This window comes from Crocuta crocuta, unplaced genomic scaffold (assembly GCF_008692635.1).
Source record: "Crocuta crocuta isolate KB4526 unplaced genomic scaffold, BGI_CrCroc_1.0 scaffold122, whole genome shotgun sequence".
In the NCBI taxonomy this organism is placed as follows: Eukaryota; Metazoa; Chordata; class Mammalia; order Carnivora; family Hyaenidae; genus Crocuta; species Crocuta crocuta.
In genome coordinates, this window is record NW_027528839.1 from 542,513 (window position 1) to 563,796 (window position 21,284).

Genomic DNA, 21,284 nt, shown 5'->3' on the forward strand with positions numbered 1-21,284 from the left:
ATGTGGGTGCGCGCGCACACACACACACACGCGTGTGCACGCGCGCACACGACCTGTTATCATTAGAATAAGTCTTCCTTGTCAAACTTACCAAAATTTTAAGTGTAGTTGTGCCCACTTAATTCACTTATTATTCTACAGACATTTAGTTAGCATCTTCATTGTCGGGCATTAAGCCTAATGCTGGGTATATAGCAGGGAAGAGTCCCTGTCCTTAAAGAGCTCCCAGTCTAGGGGGGAGACTGATGAGAAAATCATTTATCATCACCATGTATGATAATTGCTATAATAATTATGTTAGGAAGTAAAGATGAGAGGTATCTAATTATTTTTCCTGACAAGAAAGAATGTGGGTCACAAAATGCTTTGGAAAGGAAGTGACTTTTGAGGTAAATTTTGAAGGGTAGAAGTAAAAAACTAGGAGAAGGCTGGGGAAAGGAAAGTGGATCCCAGGCAGAGGAACAATATACGTAAAAATTCAGAGAAATGAAAGTGTATTGAAGTAACTGAAGGTAGATGACTATGACTACATAAAGTTTGTTTGAAGATGTGTAGGGGAGGCTGAGAGAAACGGGGTGTTAGACAGGTGGCGTGTCTTGCTGAGCTGTGTACACCACGGGCAATTAAGTAATTAGCAATATAGATGAAAAAGATTATATATAGCTTATTTTTTATGAACTAAAAATAGCAGACAAAATAAGTCTTTCAAACTACATATAGGTACACTAATAGAAGGAAAGTAAGGTAATGATGTTTATTCTCACTGATTGTTACCTCGGGTGGTGGCAAAGCCAGGGAGATGACGAGCTGACTGGTGTAAGGTACCATATGGGTAGATGCAGGTTGTTTAAAAAGTCCTAGATTTTGGTTTTGGTAATGAATTCACTGGTGCTTATTACATTCTAAAAACAACTAGTGTTAAAAATCTAAAAAATAAATAAGTAAATAAAATTGGTGTGTACATTGACCAATGATGAAAGTGTACCATGAACGAAGGGTTATGGTTCATCCAGTTCTGTATACTAGAAGTACCCTGGGGGATACAGGGCAGGCAAGGAATTTCCTAAAATTGTTCAGGTCCACTGATACTTAGATTCAGGAAACATAACAAGCCCTACATAGGATTAAATAATAAACAAATACATACCTAAGCATATCACAGTGAAACCATGGTATACCAAAGAGAAAGAAATCGTAAAAGAAACCAGGATGAATCCCCTACAACAGAAGTAGAATTAGCCTATTGATCAGTTAACCTGTAAGTATCATTGTATAAATAAATGGTAAAGCCAGGAGTCAGGTTCATATCTTCTGATTTCTATTCCCATGTTTTTTTCTAATATTTTATCAAATTTATCACATATCCTTGGATAGAATATTTTGTTCGCTGTAATTAACTCAAACCAGAAAAATAACAGAATCAAGGAACTCAAAAATTTTAAAAGTTGGAGAAAAATAGTAATAATCTGTGTAACATATGAAAATTTCAGTAAAACTTAACTAAGTACAGAAGAAGGAAGTAACATTTGCTTAATGGTCTTAACATGTGCCAAGCATTGTGCTAGTGTTTTTAAAATGTCATTCAGTCCTCACAACATATTTATGATATCACAACAGATATGTGGTGTGAGAGATCACGGCTGGGAGAGATGAAATAACTTGCCCAATTTCACAGAGCTGGTAAATAGTAAATTCAAACTCTGGAGAGGTACCATCAGCCCTGCCCAACCCTCCCATCTTCTCAGTAGCATTTTAAATAACTGAATAATGTAATTTCTGTTACCGGTTTGGTGTTACCAAATGAAACACTTTCTAGGTACCCTTCCAATGCTACCACTCCCAGTATGGGGGGTCCTGACCCTGCAGACACTCCAAGGAATACCATTTCTTCCTTTGCCCTTCTCTAGACCTCTTTCTCCTTGGACACTTAACCAATTCTTCCACCACATGTTTGGTTATCCATCTAAAGTAGACTGGCTATTTTCTGGTGGTACAAAGGTTTTGAATGCTGGCTTTTAACACTTTCTGGACAAAGTACCAAATACATTTGAACCTCAACTTCCTCATATGCAAATGGGGAAATGACACACACCCCTTGAGGATTACTGTGATGACTGAAAGAGAAAATAAAATCAGTAAGGCCCTTAGTTCCGTCCCAGGCTCTTAGAAATTCTCTGTAAATGATTGCTGCTGCCAAAGGAGATCTGTTACAGGTACAGCAAGAGCTTGTAAAAGCTTAGTGCATTTCATTTTCCCTTCCAACTTTGCCTGTCTTTATTTAGTCTGCTGATTGTGTTCTGATTTAGTCTTGAACCTAGTTGTTACTAATTTTAGATCATTGTAACAAAAAATAATCATAAAATATTCTGTTTTGAATTTCACATAAAGGTAATATAGATAGATATGGTAATACATTACTAAATACCCATATTCTAAACTGAGATTAAAAAAAATTCCCAAACATTCATCTCCTGAGTCAAATTCACTAGAATGGAATAAATGAAGACAGTGTTCACTAAACTTCTGAAGAATACACGTGTAGGGCGCGAGGGTGGCTCAGTTGATTAAGCCTCTGACTTTGGGTCAGGTCATGATCTCAACGCTCGTGAGTTTGAGCTCCATGTAGAGCTTTGTACTGACAGCTCGGAACCTGGGGCCTGCTTCAGATTCTGTGTCTCCTTCTCTCTCTGCCCCTCCCCTCTCATGCTCTGTGTGTCTCTCTCTCTCTCAAAAATAGAATAAACATTTAAAAATTTAAAAAAAAAAAAAAAAAGAATACACATGTGATTTAGGGCATTTTGGCCAAAGGGTATTTCTGCATTCAGGATTTATTATACCTGAATTAAGTATTATGCAAAATCATTTTAATGGTACAGTGGTATGTAAAGAAGATTACTATAGTGTCAGCAATTAGAAACCAAAAGCACCAAATCCACATGTATGTAAGCAGTTTGTCCTGAGGCCAGAAGAGGGAAGAGGAGAGGCAGAAAAAACATTGTACTAAATAGTAAACATGTACATACAAATGCTAAATTGGTATAGATTTCTGAAAATAAAAAGGCCTATTGTTTTCTCAGATTGTGCACATGACAAACCTAATAGATATTTTTATATTTTACATTCCAAATAATCACTCTATCATTTCTTTCAAACAAAGAAGATAAATAAAAGCTGTTATAAAATATCTTTTTCTTCTGCATGTTGAGTGGCCCTTGACTTGGCCTTTCCATTCTTTGTTTATGGCTTTCTGGTATCGTGGTAACATTGTGAGGTTGCTCACATTTTTCATACCCTTCCATTTTATCTCATTAGTGTGAGTATTTCTTGTGGGTGGAATATTCCTTCTGCTAAAGACTTAATATGCTCATGAATCTAGACGGGTGGATTTTCTACTTTGCAAAACAACACATTCTGTGCCATTTAATTACTGATGCAGTGTTCAGACTTTTAGAAGATTGCTAACTACCATGGTGTAACTAGAAAGGAAGGAAGAGTTTCACTTTGGAGAAAAATAATGTAAAAACAGTTTTCCAAGGAGCACAGCAATGCAGTAAAGTATCTAGATTATCTATTAGACTGTCAGCAACCAGAGTATGCTAGAGATTGAAAGGGGAAGAAAAAAGTCACAGTTCTTACTCATGTTATACTTACTTTGTAAAAATGATTTTGCTCTCTTTTACACAAGACACAATTCATAAGATCTTTTTATATCAGCAAGGACTCATCCATCTGCATATCCATGGAACTTGCCAGTTGTTAACAGCATAGCACAACACCGCTGAACAGTTCAAAATGCAGGGATAAGGAATATCAGTCTCCCATTCCCAACTGAAACAACATCAGCAAATGTAAGCAGGCTACATAGAAGTATCCAAAATGGAGCCTGTCTGAGATTCCAAGTCTCCCAGAGACAAAAGAATTATTCACCCCTTCTTCCTTCTTATGGCTGAAATTCATTTGCATCCACTGATATCCTTTAAAATATTACCTTCCTGGGAAACTCCAAACCGCCTGTAGATAATTATAAACATTCACTTGTTTCTGATCAGACCTGTGTATTTTGTAGTTGGAGTCCTCTGACTCATATTTTAATATACCAGCAAAGAAAACTCACTGCCACAAATTTAGCAAATGTTTACCATCTAGATTCTCTTGGTTTCAGGGACTTCTTGCAGCAGTTTAAAACTTTTCTGTATCTACTTTATGCCTGAAAGGTCATGATTCCTGAAGTCTGGCCCTTATCTGGCCCTTTAGAATGATAAACATAGAATTTCTTGTGCTCAAAGAAAATGCAAAATAGGAACTAGTAAGTTCCAAAATTTAGCAACAGAGTAATTAATTGGTGGCTTTCTCCAAATATCTGTTAAAATTTTAATGTAATAAATCATAGGATTTTTTTAAGTAAAATTATTTAGCGACAAGAATTTAGCACTTTCAAAGCAGCCACATGGGCTGTTGCCCAGAACTCCCTTAAAGATTGCTTTGCTCAGGCTGTTCGACATCTGTCAGCGTTTTCAGCATAAACCATCGGCTCAAAAAAATTCTTCAGGCTGAAACTTGATATGTCAGGTCTCAGCTCAGGAGTTTTTAGTGTATTCGGGAAAATAACTTCAACTGTTTTTAAGTTAGAGCTATAGAAAAAAAATCTAATATCAAGACACACAATTAATTAGTTTAGACCTAAGGAAAGAGAAAACGGTCTTCGGCCAATGAAAAATGAATGGAAAACATCCAAACAATGTGATAGTTGTGAAGTTTTCTTTGCACTGTATTGCTGAAACAGGATGTCTTTATTGAAGCTATAGTGACCACATTCTTAGTAGGGTAGTGTGTGGAACTCTGCCCAACTTTAATTCCAGAGGTCAGAATGTGCCCACCTCTTGGCAGCTGAGGATGAATGGCTTAAGCGACAAATTCCAATCATTCAGCTTTCCAGATCATTGTACGGCCAGAGACTAACACAATAAACAGCATTTGCCAAAAGGCATCGCGATCCAGTGGTGGGTTGTGGTTTTGCACAGCTTCGACATACATTATCTTGACGTCTAAAATTACTTCTCAGAGTACAGCTGTGTGTGTGATACTGGACTTCATTCCACTGGATGATCCCATGTAGTCTAGTTACAACAAGAATGCACTTTTGAACCAAAAACTGTCACTACAAATCTCACTGAGAGTGCAAGAATTCATGAAGAGTCCCAGTGTACTGGTTTGTAAGGATTTGCCTAGGAAGGTACAGAGACTGTCTTAAAATTGTTATTGCATTCAGGATGGAAAAGTCATTTTAATGAGTGAACTACTGATTTTTTTTATGTGAATGTTAATTGGAAATAGAAAGGCAGAGAATGAGCAGGCTTTCAACATACCTGTCCTCTATACCAGGTATCTCTGTTGTAGAACCTCTTTGAACTAAAGATTCCCAAGTGACTATAGCATTCCTCAGGGTTACATCGGGGCTGGGGGGAACCCTCAAAAACATATAAATGATTAAAACTGAATTAAAATGGAACCACTGTTTTCAACATGTATATGCATGTGGCCCCCTGACCTAGTCCCAGAGTCCTCTATTCCAATAGGATTTTCTTCCCCACAGAGATGGGGAAGTGCCCCAGTTTTTCTGATTGATCTGTGCTTATCACACTGAACTTAGAGCTTTGAAAACTGAAATTCAGTTCTACCTCTTCAACTTAATATTGTATGGCCTTGGAAAAATCATGCATCTGTTTTGACTCTTAGTTTCTGAAAAAGGAAATATGTCTAAATATGTTTGTGTATGTCAAAACTCAAAACCTTGGAGTGCCTGGGTGGCTAAGTCAGTTAAGTGTCCAACTCTTGATTTTAACTCAGGTAATGATCTCAGGGTTGTGAGATTAAGCCCCACATCAGGCTTCATACTGAGTGTGGAACCTGCTTAAGATTCTCTCTCTCTCTCTCTCTCTCTAAAAACAAAACAAAACAAAACCTCAAAACCAGTTATATCAGTAAATCAATTTGAAAATTATATACCTCTACTCTATACAAAGTATATATTCATATTCATGGGAATAGTACACAGTATTGTTACTAGCATCAAAGGAAACTAGAAGTCTAAAGTACTTGGACCCCAAGTAAAATTTGGCAAAAAAAAAAAAAAAAAATGGTGGTTAGGATGTAAATTGCTCTAAGTATCAACCTCTGATTCCACTTCTTAATGGTTTACAAAGTGTTTTTGCAAGGCTCAGTAGCTATTCTGGATAGCTAATAATAGTGTCAGCACATCCTAGGTAGTACTTAATGTATAGTGTGTTGATGGGTGTTTGTGTCTGTGGGATATAAAATGTTTTGCTATAGAATATTCTGAAGTAAAAGAAAAGACTTAGCACTAATCAGAGCTCTCAAATCCTTATTACTCTAAATTGTACTCCTCTTAGAAAAGGATCTTTTTTAAAGGCATGTAGATGTTGATTTCTGGCAGTTTTTAAACTAGCTCTCTTGACCTCAAACCATCTAGAAATATTGAGGACAGTGTGAGAAGTGCTGTTTTAAACTTCTAATTGAGCTGACAAGAAAGATGAGAAAAAACTGTGGTGGCCAAAATAAAGAGGGAACAGGAAAGTAGAGAGTTAAGACTGTGGTGAAGCCATAGCTGTCCTTGGGGTGTTTGCCATCATTGTACTCAAGAGCTTTTGGGTTTACACAGCCATATGGGGATAGGAGAAAAGATGTCAGCCAGAACAATTTGCTTAGTTCTGCAGTAATCAGGACTCTGAAAGATATGCATACCCCTTCAAGAAGAATCTATTTGCTAGTTGGAAGAAAGCAAAGTTATTTATCTCGCCCTAAATTCTGGTAAAGAAACATCTTCTTCGAAAATCCATTGTTAGAGAATCCATATGATTTCTGGATCGAGTTTGTACCACTTATGTGGTCAAGCAGAATGAAAACTGAGATATTAACTTAAAGTGGCCCTTGGTGTAAGCCATTCTGGGAGCCCACAGAAACATAAATACTCTCTAAAGGTACCTCATCATCCTCACATCACTCCTAATACAATTCACACAAATAAAGCCCAGCTTAACATAAATACACAATGCAACATTTAAAGTACTCATAAAGAAGGAAGAAAGAAAGAAAGAAAGTAAAAAGAAAAGAAAAAAGAGAAAAACCATCACAGGTGAGTCAAGAGAATAACAAACTGGGGCTTCTGGGTGGCTCAGTTGGTTAAGTGTTCAACTTTAGCTCAGGTAATGATCTCACAGTTCATGAGTTCAAGCCTCACATTGGGCTCTGTGCTGAAGTGTGGAGTCTGCTTGGGATTCTGTGTCTGTCTCTCTGTCTCTCTCCCTCCTCCTCTCTCTGCCCCTCCTACAATTAAAAATTGTATTATGTTTAAATGTTTAAATAAGAGCAAAATCACAAACTTGAGAAAAGAACAACTTTGAAAAAAAAGATAATGCATATTTTTAAAAGAACCAGATAGAACTTTTAGAAATGAAAAATGGCAGTTAAGGTTAAAACTTCACAGATAGATTAAACATCTCAAGAGAGACCAAGTGAAATGGATTGTATACAGTAGCATGCTGATAAATGTTTAATAACTATTTCTCCAGGGAAGTAGAAAAAAGGCCTTGTAATTTAGCATTGCCAGTTTCTGTGCTGTACCGACTCCTACAATGGCCAAATTAAACCACCAGTGTGATGACAGTGAATGCAAAATTGGGAATAGATGCTCTCAGCTGGTCCCCATATGCTGGCACATGCTAGTTCCCACACATGACTGGTTGCATAATTGAATAAATCACCCAGAATGCAGCAGAGAGATACAGAGAGATAAGAAAGGTATGAGACATGGGAGATAGCATGAGAAAGTCTAACACATGTTTAGTCATCATTCTAGAAGAGAATGGGAGAGTGACTAAAATTTATCCCAAATTGATATAAGTCATGAATTCTAAGATCTAGGAAAAACAGATAACATACAGATACACGTTGTAATGAAACCGCCAAACGCCAAAGACAAAGAGACAATCTTTAAAGCATCCAGAGAAAAAAGAGAGATCAACTTCCAAGGAATAAGAATTAAGACTTCTTAAGAGCAACAGTGGAAACCAGAAATAATGAAATGCTTTTCAAAGTATATAGAGAGGAGGGGCGCCTGGGTGGTTTAGTCGGTTAAGCGTCCGACTTTTGCTTAGGTCATGATCTCGCGGTTCGTGGGTTCGAGCCCCGCGTCGGGCTCTGTGCTGACTGCCAACTCAGAGCCTGGAGCCTGTTCCAGAGTCTGTGACTCCCTCTCTCTCTGACCCTCCCCTGCTCACGCTGTCTCTCTCTCTCTCCTAGAAATAAATAAAACATTAAAAAAAAAACATTCAAAGTATATAGAGAGGAATATTGTTAACCTAGAATTGTATAACCTAACCTAGAATTGTATAACCTAATTAAAGCACTATTTTAAAGTGAGGGCATAATAAAGACATTTTAAACAACAAAACCATTTACCACCAATAGATGCACACACACACAAAAACTACTTAAAGATGTATTTTAGGAAGAAGGATAATGATCCATAAGAAATACCGGCAAAGTGGTGACTCAGTAAGTAAGTGTCCAAATCTCAATTTCAGCTCAGGTCATGATCTCACGGTTCATGGGTTCAAGCTCTGTGTTGGGCTCTGCATTGATGGTGTGGAACCTGTTTGGCATTCTCTCTCCCTCTCTTTCTCTGCTGGGGATTCTCTCTCTCTTTCCTTCTGTCTCTGCCCCTTCCCTGCTCTCTCACTCACACACATTCTCTTTCTCTCTCAAAAATAAATAAATGTTTATAAAAAAGAAATATGGGGACACCTGGGTGGCTCAGTAGGTTAAGCGTCCGACTTCGGCTCGGGTCATGATCTCACGGTTCGCAGGTTCGGGCCCCGCGTCAGGCTCTGTGCTGACAGCTAGCTTAGAGACTGGAGCCTGTCTTCAGATTCTGTGTCTCCCTCTCTCTCTCTGACCCTCCCCTGCTTGCGCTGTCTCTCTCTGACTCTCAAAAATAAATAAAAAACATTAAAAAATAAAAAAAAAGAAATATGGACCAAAAAAAGGATAAACATTTAGGTAAATCTAAGCCAACATGAAAACAACAACAACAACAATATTAATGTCTGGTAATTAAAAGCCATGTGAATAGTTTTATTTCCCCACAAAAACTAAACAATTTATTATGCATTTAATTATATTACCACTTAATTTAGTCATCTTTTATTCACTGTGACTTATAAAAATAATCAGAAAAACAATGTTAAAGCAGTTTAGTAAAAGATTTTCTTGTTTTAGTCCAAATTACACTCTGTTAAGCATAACAAAAGTTGCAGTGGGTTTTTAGTTTGCAATGAAAGATCCATAAATATCTCTAAGAAGAAAATATACTCCTTTGTACGTGTCCTTCACTCTCACACATCACTGCATCTGAAACTAGATGTGTGCATTTTCTACCCATTAAGCAATTCTGTGACACCACGTTGGTCCTACAATTTACTCAATTCTGACACTATCTACCAGAAGATGGCATGTCATACCCCACAGATTAAGGGTTCAGTTCCCTAAGAGTGCTCCATTCTCTCACCCAACTTCAGACACCAATCAGAAATTCAGGTTGTCACCTGTGCTTTTGACCAACCTGCCAAATAAATCAAAAGTCCCTACAACCCCCTGTTCTGGTCCAATAATTTGCTAGAGCAGCTCAGATAACTCAGAAAACAGTTTACATACTAGATTACTGGTTTACTATAAAAGGACTTAACTTAGGTGTAGCCAGAGGGAAGACACGCATAAGGCAAGGTATGTGGGAGGACACGAAGCTTGCACGCCCTCTCTGGATATGCCGCTTTCCCACTACCTCCACGTATTCACCAACCTGGAAGGCCCCCAGACCTTACCCTTTTGTTTTATGGATGTTTTATTACAGAGGCATGATTGATTAAATCAGTGGCCATTGGCTATTGGCAATGAACTCAATCTCCAACCCCTCTCTCCTCCCCAGAGGTGGGGGGGATGGAGCTGAAAGTTCCAACCCTGTAATCAATCACTTGGTTAGTTCCACTGGCAACCAACCCCCATTCTTAGGTGCTTTCCAAAAGCTTCCTTGTTAATTAATAAACACAGGTGTGGTTGAAAGGGGCTGGTTGTCCATAATAAAAGACACTTTTGTGTCTAACTCTTATCACTCAGAAAATTCCAAGGGTTTTAGGAGCTCTGTGCCAAAAACAGGACCAAGACCAAATGTGTATTTATTATTATAAATCACAATCTCACAATACTTCAGAATTCAAAAAATATAGACCTTGTTGATCCTGAGCATTCAATTCTGTGAGTTCCGCATCATTATTTACCAGGGATTTCCAATTTTGGGTGAAGAGGAAAGATGTATTTTATTGCAGTTTATGATTGTGAAAAAGTCTACCCTCCAAAACCCTGGAAGTTCAGAGCCTTTGTTTCTCCCTACCCACATGGTGGTGACTTTTTACCACTAGGAGAGTTATGGACTCACTCTGATTGACAAGCAAAGGTAAAATTATTTTATACTATTTAAAAACTTTTAAAATGTTTATTTATCTTTGAAAGAGAGGGAGAGACAGAGTGCAAGCAGGGGAGGGGCAGAGAGAGAGAGGGAGACACAGAATCTGAAGCAGGCTCCAAGTTGTAAGAACAGAGCCCAACGTGGGGCTTGAACTCATGGACCGTGAAATCATGAACTGAACTGAAGTTGGCCGCTTAACTGACTGAGACACCCAGGCGCCCCTATACCATTTTCCCATGAAAGGAACTACAGTTCCTTGGAGAAATTCAGGACTGGAGCAGAGAAAGTACAAAAAAGACCACGGAATACCTTATGTTGCCAGAAAGTAAAGAAGTACTCAAAAATGATGGGAACATGTTTAAGGTTACAGGAGACAACTTGAGGAAGACTTCCAGTGACTAAATCTGGGACAATTCTGGCAACAAAAATTGTGATAGTAATGGGTTATAATCCATAGAATAAAATAAGAAACTATACTTCTGTAAATAAATAATTGAATAAATAAATGAAGAGGAGAAAGCTCTTCCTTACAGTATAATTTCAAGTGATACTTTTAGAAGAGAAGATAAAAAGATCCCCATTTGCAAAACACGAGTAATAATTGTTTCTCTCAAGACTCATCAATGGATGCTAAAATTAGTAGGTGAAAGTATGATGAGAAACAGGATATTTACATACCCTCAAAGTAACATCCAAAGAATACTTCTTAATTCCAAAAAGGAAAAGAATAGAAATGTTACAGTTGAGAAACCTGGTAGTACCATCTTAACCAAGTGATCAAAGTTAACATCACTAGCAATAGGACAGACTGATATTACATGTCTCCTGCTGTAAGGCATTGAGAAGGACACATCATTTATGTGGCTTTCTTAGGGGAAAAAATGCATAACCTAATTTTAATTATGAGGAAACATCAGATAAACTCAAATTGAGAGACACTATAAAATGACTGGCCAATACTTTTCAAAAATTTCCTGACTGACCATGATTGTGTGGTTTTAGACGATGTTAACATTTGAGGAATCTGGGTCAAGAGTATACAGGAATTCTTTGTATTAATTTTGCAACCTTTTTATAAAACAAATTATTTCAAGATGAAATTTATTTAAAAAATCAAAGATAGGGCTATGATGATAGTTTTCCTAGGCCTCTCCATCCTCCCTCATTCTCAGAAAGGCCATTTATTAGTTACCTCCTCTATCCAGAGATATCAATGTACGGCTTCAGTAGAAGAGGGCCAAGTGCAAGCCTTTAAAGGAAGGAAAGAGTTGAAGTCTGAGGCACAAGGTCCCTACTATGTGGAATCAGTGTAGTAGAGGCTATTAAAATGCCATCGGTTTCTCCCTCCCACCCTCCTCGTCCTCTCCCTCCATACTCCACTCCCCAGACTGCTTTTAATCCTATTGGGAGGATATACCGGGAGAAAGAAAGAAAAAATAATGAATGGCTGTATTCCTTGGCACATGAAGAACAGTTTCCCTTTCGGGGTTTCAAGAATAAAAAATGAGAGGCTTTAAATCTTGCTAACTTGTGCAAGAATGCGTGTGTGTGTGTGTGTGTGTGTGTGTGTGTGTGTGTAGGTAAAATGTAAACTACCCACTGTGGAAAGAATAATGCTGATTTTCAAAATCTACCCAAGCAAAAGAAAGCGTTATTCCAGAATAAGGTATGTTAGAGGCCAGTGAGAAAAAAGGACAGCAAAGACTTTGTTTAGAGCCGGGTGAATTAGGAAATACCCTTTCATAGCTAACTCTAAAGAGATGAGCTGTTGTTGCCAAGATGTGTTTATCAAATGTCTAGGCTATCTCACAGGATGTGAGAGTTGGTTTAGCGGTGTCAGATAGTTCTGTATTTTATTTTAACCAAGTCACAGCAAGTCTCTCAGTCAGCTCCCTCCCCACTGAAGTGAACCAGCAAGGCAGACAGCAACAAAACCTGATTGAATGTTGGCCTGAAGCCTGTTGCAATCCAGCCGAGCTCTTTTAAAAGGAATCTCTCTCAGTTTGATGCGTCTTGTCTCACCAGTGAGCTGCAGACCGCTTTTCCTAAGATAGATTAAAGTGGAAAAAAAAAAAAAAGAGTATTGCCATTGGTAATTCCTTCTACTTCGGAAAAACAAAAACAAAAAAATGAGTGGGCAGAACGTCCACGCTCTTGTTGACTCCCTCCCAGGCGCAACAGGCAGGCTATGGAAACAGTGCAAGGAAAAGCCACAGATAGAGTCCTAGGGTGTGAATCCGGACCACATGCCTCACTACTGATGCGGCTTTCTGGAGCGGTTTTGTTTTCGGTAACAGGCCTCCTTCCGGTTGATCACCAGGCCGCCCCTCTGTGACTCAAACGGAGTCTAGGGCATTACCGAATTTACATTAAAAATAAGATACGTGTCTGGACACCCCCACCCCCACCCCCACCCGGACACACACTTAATCAGCATCAAGTTGTGCTGTTCCCTCTATAAGTGATGAGGCTGCTGGCCGTTGGTGTTGTTTTTGGATTGAGGCCTCGTAGACCGGCCAGCCGTTGTGTAAGCACGGTCTGTCTGAATTGCTTTGGGGCTAACTGCCTTCTTAGAAGTTCTCTTGCTGTTCATTATTCTGCCGGCAAGACATCACTATTATTAATTCAAATTCCTCCCCCCTGCGTTTTCTGTACTGTAAGATAATGAACTATAGAGAATTCTAGCTCTGTAAATCTTCAAGATTCTTTTAGTCTTCATTTCTGTAATTTGGGATCGGGGTTATAAACTAGCATAGAACTTGGAAATTTGCTAAATTTAAACCAGAATTGGGGGGGTGGGGCTAATAACTATTCTGCTAATGCTGTTTCTAAAATTTCTGGTGTGTGTGCCTTTTTATTTTTTGCTCATCCTATGGTCTATTCAGAAAATTGAAAAAAGAAACAACAACAACAGCACTAAGTAGCTCTTGGCAGAAGGTCAAAACCAGCATTGCAGGGAAGGTATTTAAAAGTCTTTTAAGTGTGGCTATTTGTATAAGCAATAACTGAACATTTCTTATGACTAGGGAGGACTATTTTCACAATCTTTCATGGAAATATTTCTAGACGATTTCTGTGGCTCTTTTCCTTGAGCTCATTTATTTGCTTTTCCTTCAGAACAGAGCATTTTAATGAGCAGTTTTATGAGCCTAACCTGCGTTCTGCAAGCTGTACATGACTGGATTCCCGTTACACATAACCTTTGCCCTATTTTCCATTAAAACACAAAACTTTCCTTTAATCAACTTCATACTAAGACCTTGGAGAAAAAAATGCAACAGATACTCTGGTTTACTATTCGGCCCACTAAAATTAATATATTTTTGAAATATTTGTTGTTTCCTTATAGTTCCAAAAATTACACATACTAGTATTTTAAGCACAAATCTTTATTTTCTAAGGTGCTTCTTTCCTAAGCATCTTAGGTAAATAACTCAGTTAGCTGTCTTTAAAATCCACTGAAGCAAGCGCAAAGACAAGATGAGCCCCAAATCATTCTGGAAATAGAACTTTTTAATAGATGCATATTTTTACACGTAACTGCCAATGTCAGGAAGTTCCTTTTATGGCAAAGCTGTACAAGCATCTGACGCCTGTTGACTCCTTCTCTTTGTGTTTTAATTCAAATGTAGAACAACTATTTTCCATGTTATACATAATATCCTAGATACATTTGCATGGAATAGCTTTCTCTAACCTGAAAAAATCCAGATTTGTTGAACTTGTCTTTCTTTTATACTGATTCCATCAGTATTATTGATATCTGCTAAACATTCAAACTCTCTCTTTCACTTGAGCAGTGGCGCCCCAAACAGGATGCAGAGCCCCTGGAAGGGTCTAGGGGGTTCTGAGAACAATGGAGCCATTGTCCTGTGGCACACTCAGCTCCCCTCTTGGTCATGCATTCCAGCCATGTTTGTCTTTTAAAATCTATACTTCGAGTTTAAGGTAGTCTGTGGTTCCTTATAACACCTAGCTCTTTTTCTGTCCTGCTTACTTCAGCCAATCTGTTCTCATCTTATAATCCTGTTTACTTTTTCTTTTTAGGACAAGGAGGGCACTCTTTAAAACAGAGTGAAGTAAGTTTAGGGAAAATGAAAGGAAATCTGCTTCACATAGCAGGTTATAAACTTATGGAACTCTTTGGTCCCAAAAGGTGGTGCTGGCAGGAAATGTAAATGAATTCAGAAACCTCTTAGCCAAATTTATGAATGAGACCCATAAATGGCTACTAAGAAAACCAGGGCTATGCCTGATTTTTACAGTTGGAGTCAGAGAGGTGCTCCAAGGCCTCCCACAGGAGGTCTTTTGCGATCAGTTGAAATGGCCGACCTTGGGTCTGGTCGAGATGAGATTTCCTGAACATCTTGTGTCCTCTCAGCACTTGTCTCTCCTCTGTCCCACTGGGCCTCAGAAAGACCCTACCAGTCTGTTTTGGGATAGGCAACTTTCTTTTTGAAATAACTTTTTTTTTTTTTTTGGTAAATTTTCCTTTACCGTTCAACCATCTGCCTACCACAGTGCCAATTATGACTGTCAGGGAATAATGACGTCCGTCCAGTGGAAACTAGCTGAGATCACATTTGGATCCTAAAACATAGATACTTTCTTTTATGTAAAGTCAGATCCTTCTTTTTCCTGGGAATTTTCAGACCTGAGACCATAAATAGCATTTTTACTTCATCCTGTACTCCATCCTCAGTAGAACCTTCCATCCCCTAACCTCTTCTGCTTTTCCCCTATCTGTATCTCCTTACTGCAGGGTTGCTCAGCTAGGGACGTTTTTTTAAAAAATGTTTTTATTTATTTGTAGGAGAGAGAGAGAGAGAGACAGCGTGAGCAGGGGAGGGTCAGAGAGAGAGGGAGACACAGACTCTGAAATAGGCTCCAGGCTCCGAGCTGGCAGTAGGGTCAGAGAGAGAGGGAGACACAGACTCTGAAATAGGCTCCCAGGCTCTGAGCCGGCAGCCAGCACAGAGCCCGACGCGGGGCCCGAACCCATGAACCGCGAGATCATGACCTAAGCGAAAGTCCGACGCTTAACCGACTAAGCCACCCAGGCGCCCCTCGCCTAGGGACATTTTTAAAAGTACAGATGCTCCAGGCCTCAGCCCAAATCAATTAAATCACATGTCTGTGGGTGGGGCCCCAGGCATTAGTATTCTTCAAAATTATACCAGGCTATTCTTGGCAACCGAATTGAGAGCTGGCCTGACAGATTGTGTTAGTTTCTTTCCTCAACCTGAACGCTGGCTTATCAGCTCAGTGTCCTCTGAGGTATTGTTGTGCCACACCCCCACCCTCCCATATTAAATGTTTATTACTGAATATGGTGACGCTCACTGCACCAGACATTGTCAGGTGTCTTTATACTGTCTTCTTTCTCTGTCCTTCCAACTATGAACTCTTACTAAAAGAAAATTTGCCGCAAAAACCTAGTCCTGGCAAATTAATGGTACCCAACATTTAAAGGAACTTTTCTTTCTCTTTCCTCTTTTTGACTAACCTGGCATCTGCTCCAAATACGATCTTCCTTCACATCAGTCTCTCACTCTCCTTCTAGGCCGGCATGTCACCTCTTTCTCTGGGAGAGCACTGGGGCCAACCAGATGAAGCTGCCAATAAATACCCTTATCTTCATTCTCCCCCATTCTCTTCTTAGCCTTCCCTTAAACCTTCAAGAAGAAAGATTCTGCTTTCATTTATTAAATACTATAGAATAGCAACTGCAATGCATTAAGATACAGTGGAAAAGGCCTAGTAGAAAGCAATTAATAATATTCATGGAAAAAAATATAAATTTGTAGGAAGAAGAAACGTTTTTAAAAAGCTATGAATATGTAGAAAGGGGAGATCAGTTTTAATTAATTTCTCTAGGGAATATTATATCACACATGCAGTGACATATAGGCCAGCCCTCGAATAATGGAAAGATTTTAGTGGTCAGATTTTAGGCAAAAAGGCGTTCACACTCAAGGGACAGCATGGCCAAAGGCACCAGGTTGTGGTGTGTGTGGTTTGATCTGGAAATAGTGAATGGCTAGGTACAGCTGGAATATGATGTAGAAGGAAAATCTTTCTAAATATTTCTCCTTTACCAATATACTGAATCTCATTTGTTCTTGACATCATCTAAAATCTCATGTACACAAAACTGCCTTCTCTGGTGTCTTTGGCCTTTAATCTACTGGCTTCTTTTTAAACTTCATGTTAAACACATGTCTTCCCTGCCCTATAAGAAACTTTTTGTGACCCGGGTATTGGAATGTAAACCATGCCATTTTACCATAGACCATAATTGGTCTCCCTGCTTCCAGTCCTACCTTCCTTAGATAAAGGGGGCCCGAAGACGGCTGCCATAGTAATCTTCCTAAAACACCATTTGATCATATCCTTTCTGGTGGCATTTTATGCCCACCAGTCACATCTCATTTCTTTGGCCTAACCTGAACTCTCCACAATCAAACCACTCATTGCACAGTTCAGATATATCTCCTTCCATTCAACATACTTTCACCATGCATTCCCAAATATCTCCCCAAATGTATCAAGCTAATCTCTACCTCCATCCCCCTTGCCTTCATGCCTTCTGGGTGTCTGCATGTGCCAATACAACCAAGCCAAGTCTCACATGCTTTCTCTCTGTCTGGCTCCAGACAACTCGAAAAATCACTCTTCTCTTGGAAAGCTGATTACACTAAGAGTCTTTATCATAGCATTTAGCATTTATTCCACACTGTGATTATGACATATTGTCTCCTGCTTGTTAATCTGCTCCTCCCCAGATAGATGGTAAACTTCTTAAGAGCACAAATAGTGCTGTTTTCCTCCCTTTGACTCCCAGGACACCTACTACATTTCTCATCATGTGTTACATGCTTAATATATAGCATGGATTAAGTGTAACAATTATCTATTCAATAAATCAGTTTAGACCAAGATAAATACAAAAAGGACAACAGGAAATAGTGTTTACGCTGTGTATAAGGGGCTCATTTTCTACTCTACAATATTAGTATCTAGCCTGCATATCAACTTTGATGTAGTTGTCTCTCCTTAACTCAAAAGGAGTCAGTTAAAAAGTAATAATTGAGCAGGGGCACCTGGGTGGCTCAGTCGGTTAAGCATCCAACTTCAGCTCAGGTCATCATCTCACGGCTCATGAGTACAAGTCTTACATCAGGCTGTATGCTGACAGCTCAGAGTCTGGAGCCTGCTTCTGATTCTGTCTCCCTATCTCTCTCCCCTCCCCCACTCATGGTCTCTCTCAAAAATAAATAAACATTTTAAATTTTTTTAAGAAGTCATAAATGAGTCTAGAGATCTGAGTACCACATTACAGGAAATACAGGGGGTAGAAGAGCCCATGAAATGATATCCAGGTGAATTAACTATGCCAAATCCAAACTGGGAGGTGAGGTGGAATCCATAGGACAAATGACCTTCCCCCTGCCCCCCTACGTTTTTGAAGAAAAACAATAGATTTCAAAACAAAAAGAAAGAGAATGAGTTAGAGAAGTCTATAGATTAAAATAAACCTAAGAGATATATCTACCCCTCATAGTATATGGACTCATTTGGATTCCAGTTTCATCACATAAACTTTAGATCATTTTTTTCAAAGACAGTTGGGGAAGTATACTGTGAGCACCAAATGCAGTTGGCCCTTGAGCAATGTGGGGCTTAGGGGAGCCATGTGCCCTGCGCAGTATAGCTCTCGACTCCCCAGAAACTTAACTACTAATACCTGTTGAGCAGAAGTCTTACCAATAATATAAGCCATCAAGTAACACATATGTTGTGTGTTCTATGTATTACATACTTTATTCTTATAACAAAGTAAGGTAGAGAAAAGAAAATATTATTTATAAGGAAGAGAAAATACATTTACAGTACCCTATACTGTGTTTATAAAGAAAAATTGTGTATAAATGGACCCACATGATTAAAACCTATGTTGCTCAAGGGTTAACTATGTTCATAATGTTCAGAAATTATTAATATTTTTAGGTGTGATAATAGTATTGCCAGTTATGTTTTCTAAGAGTCCTTTCTTTTAGGAATGCATACTGAAATATTTACAGATAAAATGACACGATGCTGGAGTTTGCCTCAGAGTAGTTGGGGAATATAGAGGGAGCAAGGATGGCCATGTGGTACATTGTTGAAGCTGAGTAATGAGCACCTAGAGGTTAATTTCTGTTAGTCTCTTTACTTTCTCTACTTTTACATATATTTAAATTTTCCCAAATAAAAGGATTAAAATATAGTCACTGGTGTTAAATGATTCTTGTTAAATATTTTTGTGTGACAATGGTATGATGGTTGTTTTTCGAAAAGGAGTCCTTATCTTTTAGAAATACCAACTGAAGGGATGCCTGGCTGGCTTAGTCAGTTAAGCATCCAACTTTGGCTCAGGTCATGATCTCACGGTTCACGAGTTTAAGCCCTGCGTTGGGCTCTGTGTTGACAGCTCAGAGCCTGGAGCCTACTTTAGATTCGGTGTCTCCCTCTCTCTCTGCCCCTCCCCCATTCACGCTCTGTTTCTCTCTCTCTCAAAAATAAACATTACAAATTTTTAATAAAAATAAATTTAAAAAACAAGTACCAACTAAAATATTAATATGTGAAATGATAATATATTCATCTAAGTTATTGTGGTTTTTAAAAAGTATAGTAAACAAAAACACAAAATGTTTACATTGTCATTGAAAAAATTTCTTACCCCCAGGAATACATCCCTAAACCCCAAAAGTCAAGAAACAGTAATCCTTTAGGTTATGTAAGGCCTGCCCTGATTTTACCTAAAGATTGCCCACTTCCAAGTAAAACTGTGAGTTATGCATCCTGTAGGTGAGTGCCTATACAAGAGTAAAAATAACGAAACACTGGGTTGTGAGTACTCATAGTCCTAGATATAGGATTTGACACAAGAGTAGTGGCTTTCAAAACTGTTTGGTTTTATTCCAGTTAACAGCAGCCCTCAGTGGATATGCTTGAGACATGCTTAAGTAGTCTTACAGTTTTAAAACCCTCAGGCTTTTCCCAGTACCAGTTCATTCTTAGCCCTCTGACAGACTTTTCAATGAACCATGCATTATTAACAAACTTACCTGATTTGGGGAAGGAGAGTCTTATTTCTGTGATTAAGATATTCATTAGCAACAAAATGATCATTAAGCTAATATCAGATCCCAGCTGAAGGTCTGGAAAATCTGTAAGTTAGAAGAATCATTAGTGCATGCAGAAGAATGCAGTGTGCTACCAATACCTTCATCATTTCAGGTGGATTCCTGTAGAGCATATAGCTCTCTCTTCTTGTCATCCTAAAGCTATAAATGCTCACTGAGCTTCATCCTTATACTGACAGTATCTCAATCAAAATTAAAATTCACTGTACAACCTATTAACTTAATGAGATCATTTTATGCTCTCTCAACATCCCATTTGATGCCCAAACCACTACACTACAGAAACCTAACCGATCTGATGCCCAAACCAAAGGAAAATACAACTCTGAATATTTAACTAGGAAACATAGGATTTATCAGGTAGCCATTCTGAGAATATGAATCTAATATAAACATTTTTATCAGACTGAGTCAGCAATATTGTTTTAGCAGTAGAACTGTAATTTAAGAATAAGATTGTTAATAAGTAATCATTTATAAAGTTTTTAAAAATAAACATGTATTTTTTTAGAACTTAAACAAACATTTTATATAAAAAATATAATACCATGTTGCTACTCTGTACTTACACAGTCCAGTGCAAGTAGCCACTAGCTGCATATGGTTACTGAGCCATTGAGGCATGGCTGGTCCATATTAAGATGTGCTACAAGTATCTGTTTGATTTCAATACTTAGTAGAAAAAGAGAATGTAAGTATCGCATTAATAACTTTTATGTTAATTATATGTTGCATTTGTTTGCTAGAGCTGCTGCAACAAAATACCACAAAGTGGTTTCAACAACAGAAATTTATTTTCTCACAATTCTGGAAGCTAGAAACCTGAGATCAAAGCAAAATGTCAGCAGGGATGGTTTCAAGTGAGGCCTCCATCCATGGTTTGTAGAGGGCTGACTTCTTTCTGTGTCATCACTTGGCCGTCCCTCTGTATACCTGTGTCCAAGTAACACCACCAGTCATAGTGGATCATGGCCCACCCAACTGTTCTCATTTTAACTTAGTTACCTCTTAAAAGACCACATTTCTTAATACAGTCCCATTCTGAGGGACTCGGAGTTAGGACTCCAACAAATTTGGGGTGGATACAACTCAGCCCTTAAACACGTCAAAAAGGGGCACCTGAGTGGCACAGTTAGTTAAGTGTCCTACTTCGGCGCAGGTCATGATCTCACAGTTCATGAATTCAAGCTCTACAATAGGCTCTATGCTCACAGCTTGGAACCTGGAACCTGCTTCAGATTCTGTGTCTCCCTTTCTCCCCTCCCCTGCTCGTGCTTTGTCTCTCTGTCTCTCTCAAAAATAAACAATTAAAAAAAGAAACATTATAAAAATGCATTTCACTTGCTTTGTTTTACTTTTCTTTAACATGGCAACAGAAATGTGACTTGCACTTTATTTCTATTGGACAGTGCTTTATTTTATTTCTTTGGGATGTTAAAACACTATCATCACCTGTTGGAGGAGTAAGAAAAAGTTCTAGTTTTTAAAAATTTCTGACTTTCTATTTAATTTCACTTTTAGTACTCAGTTTTACTGAGAAATTTTCAACGAGC

General features: G+C 38.5%; 1 protein-coding gene and 1 long non-coding RNA gene across 7 annotated transcripts in view; one reads left to right on the top strand and one right to left on the bottom strand.

Moving 5' to 3' along the window:
* DNM3 (dynamin 3) overlaps positions 1 to 21,284 on the top strand; it is a 584,407-nt gene that overhangs the window by 508,557 nt on the left and 54,566 nt on the right. The gene's annotated exons all lie outside the window — the stretch shown is intronic.
* Positions 12,409 to 19,749, bottom strand: LOC144224909 (uncharacterized). Its single transcript, XR_013333181.1, has 3 exons — positions 19,654 to 19,749; positions 16,047 to 16,215; positions 12,409 to 12,585 (listed from the first exon to the last, which is right to left on the bottom strand). It is a non-coding gene; the product is annotated as an uncharacterized LOC144224909 (long non-coding RNA).